The sequence below is a fragment of the Ochlerotatus camptorhynchus genome, unplaced genomic scaffold (assembly GCF_037179485.1).
Source record: "Ochlerotatus camptorhynchus isolate MF236.1 unplaced genomic scaffold, CSIRO-AGI_Acam_v1.1 ptg000434l, whole genome shotgun sequence".
NCBI lineage: Eukaryota > Metazoa > Arthropoda > Insecta > Diptera > Culicidae > Ochlerotatus > Ochlerotatus camptorhynchus.
In genome coordinates, this window is record NW_027040920.1 from 8929176 (window position 1) to 8951125 (window position 21950).

The window sequence follows — 21950 nt, forward strand, 5'->3', positions numbered from 1 at the left end:
AAATTGATCAAATGTTCAAGCTTCTAAAGTTTTCGGATCAATCATAGAATTTTCAGAATATCCCATAATTCTAAGGAACTCCTTGTAAGTCGCTGCAAATTTCCTTAAGTTAATGTGATTTTTCTGATGTTATCCGATCGTCCTCGAAGTACTCGGAACTTAACTGAATATAATGAAACAATCTAAAAATACCTAAATTTTTTGGAAGTTCTCTGGAATTCTTAAATATATCGGTGCATGCTAAAAGTTTTCGCCTTTTGTTTTTAATTAATGGTACTTCGTTGATGTTCTCTAATCAACTTAGCTAAATTTTCGATTTTTTTAGATCTTGAAATTTCCATGAAATAACACCCTTGAACTCTCACATTTTCCGGATGTTCATACAATTTTAATTGCGTTCCAAAATTCTGAGCAAACCAATGTTTCCGGAAATTCCCGCTTCTGCAATTTCCTTGATTTTTTTTTGAACAACCCTTTAATTCTCTGATCTGTCTTGATGTTCTCGGACTTTCATTAAAACTCTCAACTCTAATGAAGATCTCGGTTCTGCTTTAAAATAAATGGAATTCTCCTAAACACCTTTAGACTTCCCTGGAATTCTGTGAAGTTCCGAAAATATTTCTGAAGTTTTTTATAAATTTTCTGAAAGTCTCTGTACTGAATCTTTCGGAACATCTTATGGGTTTTATTTCAGCACCTCATGGAACTACCCTGAATTTGTCTAAACTTACGCTTATAGATTTTTAAACCAATTCAATAGTGAAGTAATGAAATTGGGTTGCTAGCGGAATTCTTAAATAAAACAGCAGAAAAAGGATATTTTCCATTTAATTCCACCTAAATAATTTTGGTATCCATGACAGATACGTATTTCGACTACAATGTCCAGTCTAGTGGAAGATAGTTTAGTGGAAATGACACTTGATGAAGACTGCACCCTGTAGTCGAAATACGCATCTGTCATGGATACCAAAATTATTTAAGTGGAATTGAATGAAAGATAACCGTTTTTTGCTGTTTTAATCAATTCAATAGTCTGGGCTAAAGTTCCGGGGACTTCCCCAAGATCTATGAAATTCCCCAATCTAGAATTCTAGATCTAGCTTTTCTTAGATCAACAGAACTTCATTAAAGTTTCCACAATTTTGTTAGTACGAAAGGTCAAGACATTGAAAATGTTGTGATTTCACTAAAATTAAGTAAGTGTTCAACTGCAACATTTAATGAATGTGATAGTAAAGCTGTTTCTTCAGCACTGATTGTCATGTCTTAAAAACGGTTGCGTTAAAAACATATTTATAACTTATTATAAATCTGGAAATTATCCGTCAAAGTTATGGAAAAACCTGAAAAACTCAGGGAACTTTATTTAGCCAAATGATTGGACACGCTTTAGATAGAGAAGAACGATTAAACGTAAAAAAAAACTCTATACCGGCATCAACTTCTAATTGTTCAAAAATAGAACAAAATGTAGGCCTATTTAGAAGAATGATCAACCTTGAAATAAATTCACGTTTAAAAAAGGTTAAAATAGTGACTTATTTCAAGAAAAGAGACTTTAGTGACTTGGCCTTTAAAAAAAAACTTTTTAGTGACTGGCTTGAAAAAAGTGACCAAGTCAATAAAAAGTGACTCCCTACCAGCCTTGATGTAATATACAAATTCATGCATTGGTTGGACAATCTAAGTTGTCAGCAGGCGAAAGCTCGTTTAAGAGCGTCAAAGCCAGGTAGACGAAGAAAACAGATTGACTCAGTATTTAACTTAACTGAATTGAATTGAACTAGAATAAGTGAATAGTTCAATTCTATTCCGCTGCTGCTCAAGTTGAGACCGTTCATCACTGCTTGAAAGAGCCATTTTGTATCTTTATCTGCAATCGATTTGCACTCAACCGGATTAGGAACCCTGGAGTGCTCGCTCGGTCGCTATCATCACACTCGAGAGTGCACTCCTTCGCTGAAATGAGATTTCTCGCCCTCGGGGGTTTACCATTTGAATGCATCACTTGCAGCAAATCGGCACTGGTTCGTAGTTTCCACACACACACACATATACACACACCTTCCCGTTCCTACCGGTTCCAGAGACAAGATGGACTGACTAACTACCTTGAACGAAGGAAAAGCAAAACAAATACATTGCACTTTACGCTCTCCCGCCCCTCTGTAGACTGCTATCAAACCGGGAGCAGCGGAGAGTCAAGTGAATGCAGATTTCCACTCACTGATAGAGATCAAAACAATGCACAGTTCTCTGGAGTAATCGACACAACGCGAGCTCCCACCGTTGTCGGGTTTATTGCGGTTCGCTTGCATCATGAACTGTTATTAATTCCATGCCTTTATTATGCCGGTTGGAATTTTGATCGGCTCATCCGGAATCGAACTTCGTTTCCAGATAAATTGCTTACTTAAGAAATGCTGTCCTAAGTCGAACGGCATTGTGACGCCTTCCATGGAAACGATCTCACGGTCACCATTTCGCTACCGGATGCCCTAGAAATGAATCATTCAACTGCACTGGCGAGATTTTCACAAGGTTCAATCACCGACGCGACGCGGACGGACGGACGGTTCAAGCGCAAACTCACTAGATACCAGTTCAGGAACGGGCGACGGCTCTAAGAGGCGGGAAGTGCATTCCATACATCTCCCACTGCGTTGCCGGGATCTTTGACACCACGACCAAGCGAAGAACCGAGTGAACTGTTTACGACCAACTAAGCGAGTAAACCGCTCAATCCAACGCGGTATATAGTTTCCGACTTTCCGAGTTGAGTAAATACCAACAGCACGGTTTGAATGGTTCATAAAAACTGTGGAACTGTTCAGGTTTAATTTTGGACGGGTGGTAAAGAGGGTGTCGGCTCGTTTCGGAATTAGTGTTGATCTTATTGCCAAGCGAGAATGGATGGCAATTCGGTACACATGTTTTTGTCGTTTAAAGATCTTGGAGCGAGTGTGGGGGGGGCTCAGGGGGGGGGGGGGGTTGTCGAGTGTGAATATAAATTTGTTTTGTTATTGATCGCCGCATCGTTTCGGGTTTGGGAGCTGCTGGACAAAAACGGACGAACGGAATGCATTGTTGATAGAGCTGTTAAGAGTTGGAGAGCTATTAAATTAGGCGATAGATTATTTTTTTAATTTGAGTTGAGATGATCTTGAATCTTTATAGATGCATGTAAACATACCGTAGGATAATATAAACGGAAATGATACTGTGGAGGGCTTGACAGTAAGTGTTTATTTTGAGAACAAAGTAGAACAATGAGACATATGGACAGGCATGGAAAATCATTTACATTTTTTTGTGCATTCATTTACATTCATTTGCCTCTAACTTTTTTCATCAACAGCATTCCGCAAAATAATGTAGATAGCTTGTGTAGGTTTTGTTATAAGCTACAAATTTTGTTAAAAAGTCAATTCCGTATGTCTGATGCATGACGAACCAGAGCGAATAGAAGCCACTACTGTTTTTCAGTGAATGTATTTTACATTCACTGAAAAACAGTAACAAGTTCTGCCCGCTCTAGTTCATGATGCATAAGAGATACAGATTTGAGTTATGAGCAAAAGTTACAAAAGCTCTATACATCATTTTGCGGAATGCTGTTGATGAAAAAAATTAGAGGCAAATGAATGTAAATGAATGTATGAAATGAATGTAAATGATTTTCCATGCCTGCATATGGATAAATTTGCAACGTGAAGCTGCATCAAATATTGCAACACTCCAAGATCGTGGCAAAACTTGATCTATCAAATGCATTGAGATACCTCGGTAAAATTACACCGGCAATCGAATGTGCAGGAAGGCAGCTTCCACACCTACGTAGGATATCGCACCCATTCAACACACATGGGCCAGGACCAACGGCTTTACTTCCCTTCCGAAGAAAGACGTGACCAGAGATTGTTATGCCTCAGCAAAATCCCACCGACCTCGGCTGGGATTGAACTCAGACCCATTGGGGTGAGAAAGTAGTCACGCTTATCACTACACCACCGGCGCTGGCTTTTGAACAATTTAAAGTTGACGACTTTGTATAGACTTTTTTGACGTTTAATCGTTTTTCTCTATCTACAGGGTGTCCACTAGAGTGATGCAAAATTTGAAATTTTCGCTCCACAATACTTAAACGATTCCAAATCGGATCCTGACTAACCTCTCAAAATGTGAACCCATTTGGTGAGAAACTGAGATGGCACAAAGCATTTGAAGTTTGTATAATAATTACTATGGTAAAAGCAAGATTTTTGTTCATGTCTATCGAATAATTCACCATATCGGTCTGGTTCAAAAGCTTTCAACTTTACTACTTTTTGATTAAATGCAAGGATTGAAAGTTATCAATGGTTCAATGCGCTGATGTCTTATGATCATGCTCAATCAACTGCTCAGCAGGCAACATTGGTGTTTCTGGGGCGTTGAATAGGACACAAAAATCATGGCTACTATGTCACACTGTGAAATACAGTGTTGCCTACAGAGCAGCTGCTTGATCATGTTATAAGTTTACCAATCTCTTAAATAATTAATAACTTTTTCCTGTCTCGTTTTACATAGAAACGATCTTCAGCCGATCTTCAGTTGTAGCTGCGAAAATTTTCTATAAAAAAGGCTATCGAACTGTTTCGCAGCTCAATATGGAAAAAGACTAGAAGGCAATTAACAAAAAGTTGAGATTTCCCATAGTAATTTACATGTAAACTTCAAATGGCTTGTGCGAAGTCTGTTTCTAACCAAATAAGTTGTAACTTTGGGAGACCAATCAGGACCCGATTTGAAACCATTTAAGCACTGTGGAGCGAGAAAGTCAAATTTTGCATCAGTCTAGTGTCCACTCATTTGGCTAAATAAAGTTTTCCAGGTTTTCCATAACTTTGGCGGATAAATTCTAGGTTTATAATAAGCTATTTATGAAATGTGTTAAAAATATGTTTGTATATGTTGGTATTAAAATCTATAAACGTTAGTTTAGACAAGCCTGCTTCGGCAAGCCTGAGCGTCTGTTCTCCAGGAGGAGCGGCTCACAACCGTTGGTTTACAAGGAAACCAACCGGTACACACATGTACTGGTACGGTCCTCAAAATCGCAACACGTGTGAACGAATGGTGCACACAGTGCAAAGTTTCCATTTCGTTTACACGGTAAACGAAACTGAAACCAAAACCGGGCCTCGGTTTCGAAAACACAACCGAATCCATCAGTTCAAATAAGTTATACCAAGCACTTGTTTGAACATTTTTCAGCTTCTATTATTGTTTTTGTCTACCAGAAGCTACGTTATCGACATGAAATTTTTCATTTCTGAATGAAAGTCATCCGATGCTAACGCAAAAAATCTGGTTGCCGTTTACTCTGACGAAAAATAAATCACAAACAGTGCTGCTTTATCGCAACATTTTCTCTTGGCGGGACTCTTATTATAACATCGACTCTGGTTTTTGCTGAACATGGTTAAACGGTTTGGCGAAGAAGCTGTAAATGGAGGTGCAGTGCTGCCGAATGTGCAAGTGAATTAGAGCTTAGATGATCAAAATTCAAAGTGCCAAACTGTCAAATACCCCACAATATTGGTATTTTTGGAATCGGGACGATGTTTAGGGACCGGAAATCGATTGCTAACGCCGTTTTGAAATCCAAGATGGCGGCTTCTAGTTAGATGACTGGAAAAGGCTGTCAAATACCCCACAATATGAGTATTTTTTAAATCGGGATGACGTGTACCGACCGCAAATCGAAGGAAGTCTGCTGGGCCGTTTGCTATACAGCATCTACACTTCCGACATTTCTCCCCTCGGAGCCGTCAGACATTGATTTCCGGTCCCTACACGTCATCCCGATTCCAAAACTACCCATATTGTGGGGTATTGACAGTATTTTCCAGTTTTTCTCTATCCGGAAGTCGCCATATTGGATTTAAAAATGGCGTCAGACATTGATTTCCGGTCCCTACACGTCATCCCGATACAAAAAATACCCATATTGTGGGGTATTTCGCAGTATTTTTCAGTTTTTCTCTAGCCAGAAGCCGCCATCTTGGATTTCTAAATAGCGTAGCGGTTCTAAAAATACCCATATTGTGGGGTATTTGACGGTAATTCCCAGTTTTCTCTAACCAAAAGTCGCCATCTTGGAATTCAAAATGGCGTCAGATATCGATTTCTGGTCCCTACACGTCATTCCGGTTCTAAAAATACCCATATTGTGGGGTATTTGACGGTATTTCCCAGTTTTTCTCTAACCGAAAGTCGCCATCTTGGATTTTGAAATGGTTGCATGGGTAAGATGTTTTGAGATAATTTTAAAATAATTATATAAAAAATAAAAAACAAAAATTCTGGCACCACTTGCACGTCCGTACACAACCTTGGTTCGGTTTTTTGTTTTTCAATTTTTACATACCAAACTCGTTTACCGGTAAACGAAAACCAAACATAAACCGGGGTGTCGTGTAAACGAAACACGGGTTGGTTTACAAGCTTCGATGGAAACACAACCAGCATCTAAACCAAACACGATGTGTAGCAGTCAAGAACACGTGTTGTGCTTTGCTGAACCGCACCGGTACGCAACCGGTATTTTTTTCCCAACTCTGCTCACAACAGCGTCTGTTCCCTGATGTTAGGGGCGGCTGATCTACGTCCGAGTGCCAGTGAAGGACTCTAAGCACAACTGTGCACCCTGGACTTCCGGAAAGTTAGGGGGTTGGTGTCAGGCCCTGCGAGCCAGCCGTAAAAAAAAGCATTGCAACGAAAAATCAGCAACAGAGGAATACGAACCGAGACCAACGGCAACGACCCCAGCGACGAAATAGGACTTGCGATTGGAAACTCGGCACGTGGAACTGTCGATCTCTCAATTTCATCGGGAGCACCCGAATACTCGCCAATCTACTGAAGGATCGCGGATTCGGCATCGTAGCGTTGCAGGAGGTGTGTTGGACAGGATCCATGGTGGCAACGTTTAGAGGTAATCATACCATTTACTAGAGTTGCGGCAACACACCCGAGCTGGGCACAGCTTTCATCGTGATAGGCGAAATGCAGAAGCGCGTGATCGGTTGGTGGCCGATCGACGAAAGAATGTGCAGGTTGAGGATCAAGGGCCGATTCTTCAACTTCAGCATAATCAACGTGCACTCACTCCGAAAGCACTGATGATGACAAGGACGCATTTTACGCGCAGCTCGACCGCGAGTACGATCCCTCCCCAAGCCACGACATCAAGATCATCATAGGAGACCTAAACGCTCAGGTAGGCCTGGAAGAGGAATTCATACCGACGGTTGGAAAGTTCAGCGCCCACCAGCTAACGAACGGGAACGGCCTACGACTCATCGATTTCACCGCCTCATGTCCATACGTAGCACATGGCTATACGTAGCACCTTTTTCCAACACAGCCTCCCTTATCGTTACACCTGGAGATCACCACAGCAGACGAAATCGCAAATCGACCACGTTCTTATTGATGGACGGCACTTCTCCGACATTATCGACGTCAGGACTTATCGACTCTGACCACTACCTGGTGATGGTCAAACTGTGCCCAAAACTTTCCGTCATTAACAATGTACGGTACCGACGCCCGCCACGGTACAACCTAGAGCGACTGAAGCAACCGGATGTCGCCTTAGCATACGCGCAGAATCTCGAGGCAGCGTTTCCAGAGGAGGGCGAGCTCGATGTGCCCCTTCTAGAGGACTGCTGGAGTACAGTAAAAGCAGCCATCACCGACGCAGCCGAGAGCACCATCGGGTACGTGGAAAGAAGTCGACGGAATGAATGGTTCGACGAGGAGTGCAGAGCGATTTTGGAGGAGAAGAACGCAGCGCGGGCGGTAATGCTGCAGCATGGAACCCGACAGGACGTGGAACGGTATAAACAGAAGCGGAAACAGCAGACCCGCATCTTTCGCCGCCAGGAAGAAGCGAAGTGTGAGGAAATGGAACTGCTGTGCCGTTCCCAAGAAACACGGAAGTTCTACCAGAAGCTCAACGCAGCCCGCAACGGCTTCGTGCCGCGCGCCGAAATGTGCAAGGATAAGGACGGGAGCCTCTTGGCGGACGGACGTGAGGTGATTAAAAGGTGGAAGCAGCACTTCGATGCGCACCTGAATGGTGAGGAGAACGTAGGCACGGGAGACCAGCGCAATGGAGGAAACCACTACGTCAGTGCAGGAGAGGACGGAACTGACCCAACTCCCACGCTGAGGGAAGTTAAGGATGCCATTCAGCAGCTGGTAAGGATGGTATCGCAGCCGAACTCATCAAGATGGGCCCAGAAAAGTTGGCCACCTACCTGCACCGGATGATAGTCAGGATCTGGGAAACAGAACAGCTACCGGAGGAGTGGAAGGAGAATGAACTTCAGAGCGATCACCATTTTGAATCCCGCTTACAAAGTGCTATCCCAGATCATCTTCCGTCGTCTATCACCTAAAATGACCGAGCTCGTGGGAAGTTATCAAGCCGGCTTCATCGACGGCCGATCGACAACGGACCAGATCTTCACCGTACGGCAAATCCTCCAGAAATGCCGTGAATACCAGGTCCCAACGCATCATTTGTCCATCAACTTTAGGGCGGCATACGACAGTATCGACCGCACAGAACTATGGAAAATCATGGACGAGAACGGCTTTCCTGGGAAGCTGATCAGACTGATCAAAGCAACGATGGACGGTGTGCAAAACTGCGTAAGGGTTTCGGGTGAACTATCCAGTTCATTCGAATCTCGCCGGGGAGACAAGGTGACGGACTCTCATGCCTACTCTTCAACATCGTTCTAGAAGGTGTAATAAGACGAGCCGGGCTCAACAGCCGGGGTACGATTTTCACGAAATCCGGTCAATTTGTGTGCTTTGCGGACGACATGGACATTATCGCAGAACTATACACCCACCTGAAACACGAAGCAGCAAAGGTCGGACTGGTAGGGAGTGCGTCAAAAACAAAGTACATGCTAGTAGGCGGAATCGAACATGAAAGGATTCGTCTAGGAAGTAATGTCACGATAGACGGGGATACTATCGAAGTAGTGGAGGAATTCGTTTACCTTGGATCCTTACTGACGACTGACAACAATGTGAGTCGTGAAATACGAAGGCGCATCATTAGTGGAAGTCGTGCCTACTACGAGCTCCAAAAGAAACTACGGTGTACAGAACGCTAATAAGACCGGTGGTCCTCTATGGACACGAGACATGGACTATGCTCGAGGAGGACCTGCAAGCACTCGGAGTTTTCGAGCGACGTGTGCTAAGGACGATCTTCGGCGGTGTGCAGGAGAACGGTGAGTGGCGGCGAAGAATGAACCACGAGCTCGCTGCACTCTACGGCGAACCCAGCATCCAGAAGGTGGCCAAAGCCGGAATGATGCGGTGGGCAGGGCATGTTGCAAGAATGCCGGACAACAACCCTGCAAAGTTGGTGTTCGCTACTGATCCGGTTGGCACAAGAAGGCGTGGAGCGCAGAGAGCACGATAGGCGGACCAGGTAGAGCGTGATCTAGCGAGCATTGGGCATGACCGAGGATGGAGAGCGGCAGCCGCAAACCGAAGATCAAGCCCATCCACATTCAAGATTCGTCAATCGTTTTATTTGTTAACATGACTACATGGTAATAACAGCAACTCGATGATTAAAAAGGAGCTCGTCTGCCTAGTGGCAAACGTTTTTGCTTACTGAGCAAAAGACCGTGGGTCCAATCCCAAGCTCCTTCGCGTTATATGATTGTTAGGATTCAGCTTATCGTTTACCAAAACGAACCCTGCTGCAAACCCAACCCTATTACCCAATATACCAGTGATTCCTCGTGGAAGTGCAGAGGTGTTCTCGGCTTCCATCAAAGCGCGTGTCACGTCAACACATTCCTACTTCTTCTTTTCTTGACCTGTGTTCGGGCGCGGCCGGCGCTGGTATTGCCTAGTTTTAGATCACCAGTTTTTACTAGTTTACAGTTTATATGATTGCTAGTCCCAAGCATCGTCTATTGGTTCTCTGTGTAATTACAGCTGGTCTGGCAAAAACAGAGTAGCAACCGTGGGTGGTCAATCATGCTCATGCTCATGCTCATGCAAAGTATGTATGCCAGGTCAGAGAGCCTACCAAGAATTTTTAGAGCTTCTGAGAGGTTTGGGGATGTGCTGAGAAATTTTTTGAGCTTAAGGGTAGTTCGTAGATCTTGAGAACAGAACTACAAAAGTTCAGAAAATTTTACAGAAATTAAAATAAATTTGCAGAAATTCAGAAAAAATGATAAGGGAGAAAGTAGATCTTCAGATAAATGTTCAAAGATTTTTTCAAAACTTCAAGCAAGCTATAGTATTTTCAGATCAATTTGTAAAACTATAAGGGACATTTTGCAAATATTCAAGGAACTACGCAGACCTTCAGAAAAGTCCAAGAATGTACAGTGAAATGTAAAGCATTTCACAGAAGTTTGGAGGTCTACTGAACATCAGAAAAGTTCGTAGATCTTTAGATCAAAGCTACAGATTTTTGAAAAAATCACAAGAATGGTCATAGATCTTCAGATAAATTTTAAGCCCTTCAAGAAAGTGTGCAGATTTTCTGATACATTTTTAGAATGTCAGAAATTTTAATGGATTTTCAGTGAAATTTGCAGAAATTCAGGGAAGTTCGGCGATTTAAAAGAATATTAATATGACTTCAATGCAATTTGTGGATCTTGAGAGAAACATTTAAAACTTCGAGGAAGCTCAACTATTTTCAGATCAAATTTGAGAACTTAAGGTAATTGAGAAGATCTGCAGGGACATTTTCAGATGTCAAGGGTAGCCCGAGAGCCTACAGAGAAATTTACAAAACTTAAGACAAGTTTGCAGATCTACTGAGAAATGTATTAAGGTAATTCGTAGATCTGGAGAATAAAACTACGGAGCTTCAGACAGCTTTACAGAACTTTAAAGGTATTTACAGAACTTCAGGAGAGTAGATATTAAGCGAAATCTGTTGAACTGCAAGAAATTTTACTAGAAGTACTTCAATTCCAAAAACAAATCTCAGCGAAGTACGCAAGTTCAAGATTTTGCAGAACTTCATGGAAGTTGGAAATAGATAGATCTGAAGAACTTCAGAGAAGTCCGTATATCTTAAAAGAAGTCTTTAGAACTTCATTTAAAAAAAAATGCACAACTTCAGCAAAACTCACAGAACTTAAAAACTACAGAATTTTATTGATTTTCTTGGATTTAAAGAGAAATTTACAGTACTTCAGGGAAGTTCACTGATCTTTATGGATGTTTGTATAACTTCAGAAAAATTATTAGATCTTTAAAGAATTTCCTCGGCGAGGACGATAGCTCTGGCGAAATTTGGGGATCTGAACCGGCTAGGGAAGCGAATACCGTGACTATCAGGGGAACCAGAGTACTTCAAGAACTGAACTTGGTATTACCACCAACGAGGACTTTCACTCGAGCAAAATGTCCACCCTGGGAAAGGAAACCGATGCGGGTTGACAAAAGTTTACATTTGCTTTGTAAACAAGGGACGAGCTCTACAGAACTGCAGCGAACATTTGGAAAAGTGAAGAACACCAAGTACAGAATCCACACGCCGATATACACGGATGGATCAAAAAAGGACGGAAGATGCGGGTTTAGTGTAGTGGTCAGGGATACAATACTAAGGAAACGAGTGAATGACATTAGTAGTATATTTAGTGCCGAAAGTATAGCGATTAAGGAAGCCTTAAGCTGGGTGGCAAGCCAAGAGCGAGTGGGGGCCTACATTATATGCACGGATTCGCTGAGTGTGGTATCTGCGTTGAAAAATCGAAGAATTAAAAACCATTGGAAAGATGAAGTAACTATGATAAACAATCAAATCAGATGCAGGAGAACAGAAGTAGTGGTGTGCTGGGTTCCCAGTCACATAGGGATAGCTGGGAATGAGAGAGCAGATAAAGAAGCCACAAAGCATTAGAAGCAACCCATGTAGACATCGAAAGCGTTGACTTCAAAGAATCGAAAACATTGATAAAGACATAAACAAACAAACATAACAAACCACAAATGGCAAGTTGAATGGACATCGACCAGTAATAACAAGCTGCGAGAAGTAAAGCATAGCGTAAAACCTTACAAGCGAGCGGTAGGAACAACGAGAAAAGAAAGCGTTATTCTAGCACAACTAAGAATAAGGCACACCTTACTAACACATAAATACCTACTAGACAAGGAAGATCCTCCCGTACGTAGATTTTGTAATAGCCATTTAACTGTTAAACATATCTTTGTGGACTGTATCGAGTTAGGAAGGGAGCGGAAAAAAGCAGGGCTAACGGACAACTTAAAAGAATCTCTTGCGGATGATGAGGAAACGGCCAAAAAAGTGTTGAAATTTCTTGAGGAAGTACAGCTTTTAAACACAATCTGAGAGAGGTTAAAATCAAAAACAAAAATGTAATTAAACATCCAGTTTTAAAGGACCCGAATGACAACTGTTAAAAGGTCCAAAATAAAAAAATAAAAAGAATTTCCTTAAACTTAAACTAAAAAATATCTAGATATTTTTTTATACTTAAGGAAATTGTGTAGATGTTCAGTGACATTTGCATCATTGAATCATGAATATCTTCAGGGACAATTAAAAGTTAGTGAACATCAGAGATAATTGTTGATATTTAAGGATCTTAAATCTGCATCGATTCAGGAACATTTTAAATTTTTAGAGATATTTGCAGAACTTCTAAAGAACACACTTCTAACTTCTAAGAAATCTGCAGAGCTACCGAGAAAATTGCAGATCTCTAGGAAAGTTTGTTCATCTTCCAAAATATTTTACCACAGAGCAGAAATAAAACTTCAGGGACGTCCGAAGGTCTTCAGAGAAATATGCAGAATTGAGATCTTAACACAAATTTTCAGAACTTAAGGAATCATGTAGATCTATAGAGAACTATTCTCCCTAGCTTGTCGAAAGTTGTTATCGCATCGTGGCGAAGTTTTGAAATCCTTTTCCGTCTTAATATCGCAGTTCTTGAAGGACAAGATGAGCCAGATCCTTGCCGGTGTTCCTCCTGAGCAGCCATTTCCTACTCCACAAATTTTGCCTTCTTCTTCTCATTTTATTCAAAATAATAAAAGCAAACGCGCCTGCCCAAGCATTGACTTTTGATTCCTGATACAATTTTGTTTTGAAATCTAAATTGACAGTTTTTTTTTTCGACATGTGCAAGCAGTGTGTACACCAGAAAACAGGGGGGTTCGACAAAGTGTGTTGAAAGTAAAATCGAGCAGATTTTTCATTATGGCGGCGGTTAAAATCAGACCAAGAAATCAGATAGTCTAAATGGACCTTAAGCAATTCATGGTACCAACCCAAGAAACAATTTTGGTTTTATGAGGGTTCTGTAGACCATGATTTGAACTTGTAGAATGCTATAAAACCTCTATAAAGCTTGCAATGTTACTTGGGAAGTGAGTTGGTTTTAAATTACCTATGTCCATATATAAGCCAAATCTGACACGTAATCAACATTAGAATGTAATTCGCTGTGAAAGTGACCTGCTTAAGTTCAGTAATTCAGAAGACGAAGTGGTAGTTAAAATGAATACTTTTCATTATAAGTGCATAAACGTGATTTAAAAAGTTGCTCGAAAAATTGCCGAAATCTCACGGATACTAATAGGGTAGACGTACCAGTTATGGCTATATGTTCCCATTATGGTGTGTTCCAATTATGGCCTATGGAATTCCATAGGCCATAATTGGAACATGCCATAATGGGAACGTATAGTCATAACTGGTACGTCTACCCTATACAGAAATTGGTTGATCTGGGTTTTGCGGAACAGAACCAACTTAACAGTACATTGAAATTTTGTGATTCCTGTCGTATACAGCTTTCTAAACGTACTGAACTATCAAGTAGCGACGAGTTATCGAACTGCGATCAACAAGATATCAACATGAATGTTTCAAGTCAGGAATCTTTAGTAACTATACCATCAATAACATCAATAATATTGAACTTTTCAACAAATCTATATCTAGTAAATCCAATTGTCTGTTCCCTGTGCCTGCAGTTCAATGATGATTAATTTATTTTTTATTATTCAGCTTAAGATAAAGATCACCTGCTTTTGATATGATCTGGTGCAAAAACCTCCTCCTTTTACCTGGAATGAAACAAAATAAAAAACGCTGAAATCAGTTTTTTTGTTTTTCAAAGTTAATTTGTATTTAGTGAATATGAGGTATGAGTTAGGCATTTTATTTGAGCACGGTTAGATTGGATTTTTACAATTCTGCCGTAAATTCCAAACAGTGATGCAACCTAATTTGTGCTTAATCTTTAATATTAAATCGCAAATTAGCAACCATTGCTAGCAAAAGAAGTTACATCATGCAAAGGTCTTTCAGAATTGACTAAAACCTGTCACCGAGTAACTAATTAGTCATCGCAACAAACACTGAAATCGAAAATAAAAAAAAAAAAGAATCGTAACACAAGAATCCAAAACCAAAACCGCTTCTCTTTATACGTCGTCGTCGGCCCCTTCAGCCAGAGACACTTAATCACATCGCATTAAGCAACAAGCCATTTTCCCAGCATGTTTCCCCTTTTGAATCCAGACCATGTTAGCCCCACCGCATGTTGCACTGGATGCTGTGACCGTGCGGCCGACTTACCGACCGGCGAGCAGCAAGAAAATCCTCTGCTTTGCACTTGCATTAACCCAACTTTTTTCCCCTTCCCATTCGGTCCCAAATGTAGGACAACATAGTAGATCCCCATGCATTCGAAGCCGACCCAGCAGCAGCATCCAGCGTACCCGAGAAGATGCGTACGTTTGCGTTCCTGGTTTTCCCTCTTGACCATATCTCAGGCGGATGCAAAAACCGTAATTAGGTCAAGTGAACGAAATACCAAGCCCAGGCTGAGCTGTGTAATTCCACCACTGTTGAGCCGGGCTAGGGTTCAAGGTTTAGTACACCGGTACTTGGGAATGGGTAGAAGGCGAGTTAACACCCGTAATTTGCATCTGGTCCACTGTGCATGGGAGGACGCTGCTGCTTGCCGTTCGCATAAATTGATTAGAGTTAGACTTTCACTGAGATTTACAACGCCTCCGATAGGTGGGCAAGTTTCACTTATGTGGCATGAAAGAGCTCTTGTTTTGCAAGCGATGTCAGTGGATTGGTTGCAAAAGGGATTACAGTTCGTAAGAGGATTTCTTAGAGTTTGATAGAAGGATGATAAAGTGCATTGATTAATTGGCTTGCCTGATGGATTTTGTAATTTGCAATTAACTGGAGGAGATACTGATTTTGCCCAGAGATGGCGCTGTTTTCTTGGTTGTCATTGTTGAATTTCAGTTTGGGAGAAAAGAGAAAATCAATTATTTCCAATAATGTCCAGCAGTAATCAAAAATTAGCGTGTTGTAGTTGTATTGGTCGTCATTTTTTTCTCGCTTTGTTTTCCGTCGATCTTGTTTTCTGTGCTAATCACCAATACTACCGACGCCAGGGAGGTAGTTCCCACACCTGGACCCTACTTATCGACCCATCAACTCATGAACCGGGACCAACGGGTTTACTTCCCTTCCGAAGGAAAGCGTGATCAGAGATGTTATGCCTCAGAACATCCCGGCGGCGCCGACTGGGATTGAACCAAAGGCCTTCTGGGGTGAGAGGTAATCACGTTTACCACTACACCACCAACGCCGCTAGGTAGAGGCATTTAATTTCGTTTCACAATTGACATAGTTTGCCTTGACGATGACGGTTAGCTCAAATGTAGAATTTTGAATATCACCGTGTATTGTCGAGATTTTGCAGCACTGCCTGGCACTGACCAAATTGCCGGGACCCTTATTTATACATTTAGATTCACATCTAAAGTTCCTCCTTTTGAGCATTCTCAATACATAAAAATGCTTCTTAAGCCTCGCCCAAAACAGGATTTTCCCCGTCATTTTCTTATTGGAGCTTAGGAAGCATTGTTTGTGTTAAGAATGCACTGTCTTCTGTTCACAACTAACGGAAAACAGTTTATGTGTAATTTCTGATAGATGTCGCTTCAAACAACAGTAGTGACATTTGATGACCAATAAGCGTAAAACCATTTCCATCGATTAATTCCCCTGTTGCCAGCAGTCTAAACAAGTTCCACTTGGAAATTACCAACCATTGTCAACACAGATTAAGGCTTGTCACTACTGCCAACATGATAAAATCCATCGACCGGAATAAACACTGATAAGGTACAGCTATCCCTCCAAGAGTGCGCTTAACACGGATCGCATATATGGAGTCCACGTAGCATATGGGATTTGGCATAAGTAATCATATTGTCCCACAGAGGAGTATTTGTTCTAGAAAGCTGGCCAAAAGTCAGAAAATGTACGAACCAAATTTTTTTCGGTGTTGTTAGTAGCAACACATATTGCTCATGACATAACCACTACTTTGAACCAACTTAATGAGTTTTTTAAACCCTCCTACCTGTCAATATCTTAGCCTCTGGCGCAGTCAGTTGTGTGGTTTATAAAAGTGTGTTCTCTTAGTCACGCGGTGTTAAAACTTGAAAACTTGAATTTAAAAGGTGCTATACAACATGAATCGAATTTCTAACGGTAAGTAGATTGTTTTTGAACAGTTTGCATGTTTCAACACATAATTTGAAGTCATAGTTTTGTCATGGGCAGCAACAATGCACTGCATTTAAAAGAAGTTAGCAATTGCATGAAATTTAACTAACGGTTTATACACTTTCCGGGCACTTCCGGGCAAGTTGTAATATACCATTTGAAAGCTTAATGCTTAAGGAATACAATGACATAATACAATCTTCCTCATGTTTCATCTTTTTTTGATTCATTGCCAATTTACGTAAAGATGTTTATTTTTAAAGTTTGGTTCGTTTAAATCAAGGCAATATTTCTGCCAGATAATGGAAACATGTTCCGAAAAGGTACTAAATGACAGATTATTGTTTGTTGAAAGCAAGCTGGCCAACGTTTTAAGATGTCCTTCTGAAGGCAAGGCTACACTTAAGCGTGAGCTGAAATTCAATTCACTTCTTGGGGTCCTCCAGCATGTAGAAAAGGACGTACAACTAAGTAGTTTGAATATTTAAGTAAGATGTCAAAGCGTAGGAAAGCTTCAGAACTCAGAGCAACCGCTTCCGTTAACGAATTGACATATGCTGCTCAAATGGGTCTTCGAGCTGTTGAAAATACAGCTGCTGCAAATGTGATAAAATCAGTAGCAGCATTCCCCTTGACAGCTACGAAACTTAATCGAGTTATCCTTAACCCCCATCCAAAATAACCTCGTCAACATACGCCTGAAGAAGCTTTAGCTATTTTTGTTGAGGCTGACCTGACGAGAAAGCAATATGAAGTTATTCACATGGCAGATAAATCGATCTACCCTTGTTATTCAGTTTTGAAACAAGTAAAAAATCGCTGTTACCCAAAGGAAGAATCCATTACAGTTACCGAAACACACGGCATTACGGCTTTGCAAGTATATGGATGAAGTTTTGGAGCAGTTATCGGACGAAGAAAAATGTAGTATGCAGCTGTTGACCAAGTGGAGGTGTGACGGATCTCAGCAGACGCAGTATAAGCAGAAGTTTGACGATGCGCAAGCTGATGATACAAATATTTTCCAAAGTTCATTAGTACCAGTCCGACTGATTACTATAGTTGGTGGTGAGACCAAGTTGATATGGAAGAATCCGGTTCCGTCATCGCCAAGATATTGCCGTCCAATAAGGATTCGTTTTGTTAAAGAAACTAACGATATTACGGATGAGGAAATTTCGTATATTGAGAAGCAAATGGAGAACCTTCAACAAACGGAGATCAAGACAAACAACGATAAGTTAGTAAAAGTTAGTCGTGTCTTATTTCCAACAATGGTGGACGGCAAAGTATGTAACTCTGCTACAAGTACTTCTTCGACAATGAGATGCTACATTTGTGGAAAAACTTCTAAGAGCTTCAACAGTCTTGACAAACTTCAGCCTTCTAATCCAGAATCGTTCAAATTTTACATGCAAGGATTAGATATTTTGAATTGTTGTTACACCTTTCTTAAAAACTAGGGGTAACTACCCCATTTTCGGCCTATTAAGCACAACCCGCACTTAGTCTTTCTTAATCTAGCGCAGTTTAGCACCAAACGAAATGTTATTATTACTGATGGCTTCCAAATTTATTTACCTTTCCGTATGTACCGTGATAGTTGATAAAGAGAAACCAATCGTTGAGATATTGCCATAAGTCTTACACTGCTTCATGACGCCAAACTCGGCCTACGGATTCTAAGCTCGGCCTAACGCATTGAAACGCAATTGAAACGCTAATGAATTCACTTCGGCCTATCGGATGAAGATACAAATTGATTCGGTCGGAGCGCTTCTTTTGTTTTTGGGAATAATAGGTGCAAACTTTCATACCTCGCGTTCTCATTGACTTCGATCCGTAGCTTATTAACTAAAGTATCGTACCAAACGCATAATTGACTTGTTAACTCTGAAATCATGGATTTATTTGAAGTACACTGGAGTCGCTTTTTACGCGGGTGATACGTCCCGCGTAAAAAAAAACCGCGTAAATTCCGGAATCCGCGTAAAAAAAACCGCGTAAATTCCGAAATCCGCGTAAAAAAAAACCAAGTAAAAAAAGACCGTGTAAGAAAAAACCGCGTAACAAGCGATATACCGCGTAAATTCCGAAATCCGCGTAAAAAAAACCGCGTAAAAAAAACCGTGTAAAAAAAAAAACCGCGTAAAAAGCGACTCCAGTGTATTCTGCTCGATAAGCCCAAAATGGGCGGACACGAAGTAGTTCAAGCCCAAAATGGGAGGAAACGAAGCAGAACCAAAGGAAACTGAGCAGTACGTTCCGGCTCATGGCCATGCGAGTCGTGAGTGCGTACAGAACCATCTCGTCGGAAGCAGTATGCGTTATCGCAGGTATGATCTCTATCGGCATCACCCTGGCGGAGGACAGCGAGTGCTACAGGCGGAGAGTACGGAAAGTTGTGAGAGTGGAGTCATTGGCTAAGTGGCAACAGGAGTGGAACACGACGGAGAACGGTAGTTGGACACATAGACTAATACCGATTCTTTCGACCTGGGTGAACAGAAAACACGGAGAAGTCAATTTCCACCTAACGCAGTTCCTGTCTGGCCACGGCTGCTTCAGGAAATACCTGCATCGGTTCGGACACGCAGCGTCACCCCTCTGTCCGGAGTGTGGCAACGTCGATGAAACGCCGGAGCATGTGGTCTTCGACTGTCCAAGGTTCGAGGCAGTGCGAACGGAGATGCCCGTCCTTAACGTGGAGAATGTCGTCGTTCAAATGTGTCGAGAGGAGGGCACTTGGAATGCCGTCAGCAGGGCAGTCACGCAGATTATGTCGGAGCTGCAGCGTAAATGGAGAGAAGAACAGCGATCCAGCAACCCCAGCTAGCGCTGAGAGTACGACAAGTGCATGAGCACAGCCACCCCCCCCCCCCCCCCCATTTCGAATGTTGAGACTTTAGAACAAATCTAGATAGAGCTGGAATTAGGGCGTAACAGCTTTTGTAAACAATAAATTCTCTCGTCGATTTCTAGCAACTCAAGGCACCCCTACACAAATCAACTTATCCATCGGGTAGGGGAAGTCTTCCCCTATTGGATGGTAATGTTGATTTGCCAGGAAGAGCCATGTCTTTCGAAAAATCATCGAGAGAAGCCATTGTTTACAAAAGCTGTTATGCCCTAATTCCAGCTCTATCTAGAAATGTCCAACAAAATAATTAATAATTTTAGGGAAAAATCGTTGCAATCTTCAATTGCAACGATTAATTACCTTTATACATAGATAAGATATAGTTTTAGTTTTTAGTTTTGATGTGAATTGTTATACTGACATGCAGGTTTAGAAGACCTATTTAAAATACTGAATTTCTAATCCAGGAACAATGTAAAATCACTTAGATTTATATCATAAAAATTACAGCAGATAAGTTACTAGGTGGCTTGAGCACCTGGGTTAAAACAAAAAGTAATTTATTTTGAATTTTGAACAATTAAAGAATTAAAATCTAAATAGAAACAGTGTGTGACTCTTTATCAAATCCAATGGTACATATGGAAAGGTAAATAAATTAAGAAGTCATTTGTTGTAGAAACATTCTATTTTGTATGAAATCCTGCTTGAAAAAGAAGGGTACAGTGCGGATTGTGTTTAGAAGGCTACAAATTGGGCCCCATAGCCCCCCCCCCCTATGGTTACGTGCCTGTCTAAAATCACATTTCTAGCAAACTTTCAGTTAATCTTCTTGGAAAATATGAGATTTAGATTTTGGTCAACTTTTTAGGTCAAATACTTCTCTGTGCGTTCGGCCATTTTTCATAGAGATGGCGCTGTTCCGCTGGTAGGAAGTGATAAAAATTCCCATATAGAAATTGAGAGAACTACTTTCGGTGCATATTCAGGTCAAAAAAAAGCGAATGACAACCTAAAGAAATTAGTCAGGGACTTTGTCGTTCAGTTTTTTCTCGGAAATTATTGTTAAAAAAAAGCTACAATTAAATAAAAAGGGTTTTTTCCCATACCTCTTTAAACAGCTTTACTACCAGTCCACAAAGAGCCACAAACAATTAAATTTGAGAGAATTTTTTTTTTTCTCACGAGCTCAATCTCTCAACATGCCATGTATTTTGATGACACTCGATTTGTGATTTCCCTTTCACAGATTACAAAATAGAGTACAAAACATGAGCATTCGACGGACGATTACAGATGGTCCGAGTGTAAAAGTTGGTAAGTACGGAAAGTACTTGATTCAGATATCCCAAAACTCATCCGAGAGGGATACCAAGAAAGCTAATTTAGCCATGCATTGCATTGAGCCGATATCGATTCTGAGTGGTATCACAAGTTTTAGAGAATAGCCTCTCTAACGGAACACTTGTTACCATTTTTGATAAATAGTCTCGAGCAATGGGCTATACATGGGGATATTCTACGGATTTTCTTGAAAAGGATCGACAGAACGTGGAAAAACTGGCTGATGCAAGAAATTTTTTAATTCTGTCGATATGCCTCCATGATGATCCAGATCTGATATGATGCAGAGGACTGATGATGAACTTGATATATGTCATAAGAAGTGAATGGTTTTTTTTCCTTTGGTTTGTTTTCCGTGCTGAGCACCAATGCTACCGACGCCAGGGAGGCAGCTCCCACACCTGGATCCTACCTATCGACCCATCAACTCATGAACCGGGGACGAACGGCTTTACTTCCCTTCCGAAAGAAGGCGTGATCAGAGATGTTATGCCTCAGAACATCCCGGCGGCGCCGACTGGGATTGAACCCAGGCCTGCTGGGGTGAGAGGTAATCACGCTTACCACTACGCCACCGCCGCTAAGTGAATGTTTATATGTAGATTCATAACTTTCTTTACCATTTCGTTATAAATATCCCACAGGCCTCCTGTTGGTTTTGGAGGGGGGAAAGATGTGTGCATATCATCGTATACTCTTTCGGTACTATAGATCTGCTCAGACCCAAATTTAACTGCGCGAGCGTGAGCTGAAGACTCAAGGTACAGGTATTAAATAGCAGATGCAAATTCACTGAGATTTTGAAAAACAAAAAAGTTACAAGTGTCAAAATGGCTGAATTTTTCAAAAATGTTGATGATTTCCCATAACAAACAATTAAGCAAAGTTTCATGCAAATCGGAGAAGGTCAAGTAAAAAACTATTATTATTTTGCTATCTGCACACTTAGAAAAAAATCCTGTAAATTTAGGTGCTCTGAGAATGACATATACGAGCGTCAATTTTGACATAAAGTTGAGTCATAACAGACGCGGAATACATCTCAATCAAACGTAATTTTAGTCGAGCAACTAACTTTTCAGTCTCGCAGCACTTAATATTACATGA

The 21950-nt window shown here is 41.1% G+C and overlaps 1 protein-coding gene across 2 annotated transcripts in view; it reads right to left on the reverse strand.

Annotated features, from left to right (window-relative positions):
* The window catches only part of gol (goliath), a 281563-nt gene that overhangs the window by 190178 nt on the left and 69435 nt on the right, over nucleotides 1-21950 (reverse strand). The window contains exon 1 of one of the 2 annotated variants that reach the window (XM_065234621.1): nucleotides 14122-14136. The exons of the other annotated variant lie outside the window; for it this stretch is intronic. The gene's annotated coding sequence lies outside the window, so the exon portion shown is untranslated. Of the gene's footprint in view, nucleotides 1-14121; nucleotides 14137-21950 lie in introns of those variants that run through there. 2 annotated transcript variants of the gene reach the window in all.